Source organism: Hesperophylax consimilis, unplaced genomic scaffold (assembly GCF_061612785.1).
Source record: "Hesperophylax consimilis isolate HC1 unplaced genomic scaffold, BYU_Hcon_1.0 scaffold_206, whole genome shotgun sequence".
Taxonomy (NCBI): domain Eukaryota; kingdom Metazoa; phylum Arthropoda; class Insecta; order Trichoptera; family Limnephilidae; genus Hesperophylax; species Hesperophylax consimilis.
This window is the reverse complement of record NW_028301414.1, coordinates 1-2,786: the sequence shown is the minus strand read 5'-3', so window position 1 is coordinate 2,786 and position 2,786 is coordinate 1. Positions and strand designations below refer to the sequence as shown.

At 26.3% G+C, this 2,786-nt stretch overlaps 1 non-coding gene across 1 annotated transcript; it reads right to left on the bottom strand.

The window, feature by feature from the left end:
- Positions 1-692: 692 nt before the first annotated feature.
- Positions 693-765, bottom strand: TRNAK-UUU (transfer RNA lysine (anticodon UUU)). Its single transcript has one exon. It is a non-coding gene; the product is annotated as a tRNA-Lys (tRNA).
- Positions 766-2,786: the final 2,021 nt, after the last annotated feature.

The following is a 2,786-nucleotide window of genomic DNA, read 5'->3' as shown; positions in this document are numbered from 1 at the left end:
TATGTAGGTTGTATTGTTTTATTAATAGCATATATATATATATTAATAAAGAAACTTATAGGTTATAGCCCTAATAATGTTTTTCAGAATCTCGTGACTTTAGTCATGAGTAGTTCAATTGAAATTTAAATAATTAATAAAATCTTCTTTTTTCATCTTTTCAAAATAAGGGATGTTATAATGATTAGTATTATTTAATGAATATAATATTGTTCCAATATGTAAAGCAATAGTATGAGTTCCATGATTCTTATAGAATCCTATACAGAACTGTTTCACAGTTCATAAAAATTGCACTCTATAAACATTCCATCATCAAATAATACTCCTGAAATAGGAAGTGATAAATGGTCATATGATAGTTCTTTGTTAAGATAAGATATGTTGAAATTGATGTCTTCTATTACTATTTGTTTTAAGGCTTTCATATTTTTAATGTCCTCCCTTTGTTTGATTATATATTACTATATATTTTTTTTAATAAAAAGACCTTTCTTTAATAAGAAAAGTCTTCTTTTGAGGTGAAGATGACTAGGCTCGAACTAGCAATGCCATAAGGCGACAGATTTACAGTCTGCGGAGCGACCAATTGCTCAACATCTTCATATAGGGTTGGAGATACTGGCTACGCTCCAGTGCTCACATGTTCAAAGCATGTTGTCTTACTAACTTGACTAATCTCCAATATTTGGTGAACCATATAGGACTTAAACCTATAACCCTCTGGTTAAAAGCCAGATGCTCTATCAATTGAGCTAATGGTTCATGTTTTTGTTACAATTTTTTATATTATAACATTTTTATACTTTTTATACTTTTATAAAGGTTAAACCTAAATATGTTGTATTTCTTATCATTGCTTTTGAAATACCAGCGGTTAGATTTTTTTGAGTATGATAATCTTTAATTATATTATTATAATTATGTTCTAATAAATATAATGCAGCTTCTGTTTGTGATGAAAAGATTAAATCTAGTTCTAATATTTTTGTTTTTATTGAAGTTACTTTTGCATTATTTATATCATAACTTAAGTTATTATTATTTATTATTTTACGTAAAGTAGATTCACACATATTTAATTTTAAAGATATGTCTTTTTTATTTAAGTTTTTTAACAACAACTCTTTTACTTCTTCAACTCTATTTAATTGATAAATTGAACCATCACCACCTAAGGTACAATTATATCCGCTTTTATAAGAATCATAATGATTTATCCAATACATTTCTCTTTCATTAATTTCTTCATTTGTCTCAAATTTAACTTTTTCTAATTCTATTACTTCAAAGCTTTCAAACCCATATTTTCTTAATGCTCTATATATTGGACGATTTTTTGTTCTTTCTATTTGTTTATTACTTTCAGATTTGTGTTCTTTCCATCTTCTTTCAACATTATAAGTTGTTTTGCCAACGTAACATTTTCCATTAATCTTATTTTCTATTTTATAAATATATCCTATCACATAATACTCCTTTATTCCTTTATTCCTTTATTCCTTTATTCCTTTATTTTTAACTATTTAATAGTTAAGTGGAGCTGACTAAGAGTAAACGAGCTCTTATCTACTGATTACAAGTCAGTTGTTCTACCATTGAACTAAGCCAGCATATTTAATTTAATATTTTTTAATACTAAGGTATTCTAGGCAAGAGTCGAACTTGCAAGAGCATTTCTGCTCGCATGTTTCTAAGACATGTGTGTATACCATTCCACCACTAGAACATTTTTAATAATATGTTTTATTCTTGTTAATAATGCGGGGGAGATGAAGGGGCTCGAACCCTTACGCCATTTCTGACCTACTAGTTTTCAAGGCTAGCCTCTTTGTCCATTTTGAGTACAACTCCATATTTGGGGGATGGTAGGAAGATTCGAACTCCTGTATCTATTTCTAGACTCATCGTTTAGCAAACGAGCACCTTAAGCCTCTCAGTCAACCATCCATATATTTAATACATTTCACTTCTTAAAGCAAAGGCAGGAGTACTCTTAATCGAAAAGAGGACTTTGGTTTTGGAGACCAACATTTTACCACTAAACTACACTCCCATTTATTTTAAAGAATAGAAAAATCCTATATCTTCTTTTTTTATTACCTTAATAAAATAAGGCTTTCAAAAGAAAATATAGGATTCAATAATTTTTATTTAAAATAAAACTTTAAAAATTTATTTAATCTTTTCTTTTGAAGTCACAGTTAAAATAAACATAACTAGATGTTTTAGTAGAAAGCCAACTTGTTTGTGTTTGTTTTTGTAATTTTCTCATAACTGTTCCTCCATTTGTTTTATTTCATCTTAGGTTTTCCTTGATGATATATCTATTATAGCATTTTATTTTATCTCTGTCAAGCATTTTAATAAAAAAGTTTTTATTTTTTTTAACTTATTAAAATATATAATAATATATAAAAAAATAAGGAGGATTTAAAAATGAATAAAACAATTACAATTTGTGGTTATATGAAGTTTAAAGAAGAAAATATTAAATGAAGCAATGTTATTAACATTAAAAGGAAATACTGTTTTAACACCATGTATATTATCAGAAGGATATGTAGTAACTGGTGATGATAAAATAAAATTAAGAATTTCTCATTTAAATAAAATTAAGTTAGCTGATGAAATTATTATAGTTTGTCCAAATGATTATATTGGAAAGGATACAACATTAGAAATTAATTATGCTAAAAGCTTAAATAAGAAAGTTATTTTTAAAAATAAAAGTATATAATATATTAATATAAAGAAAGGAAGGTTATAATATAATAACCTTTGGA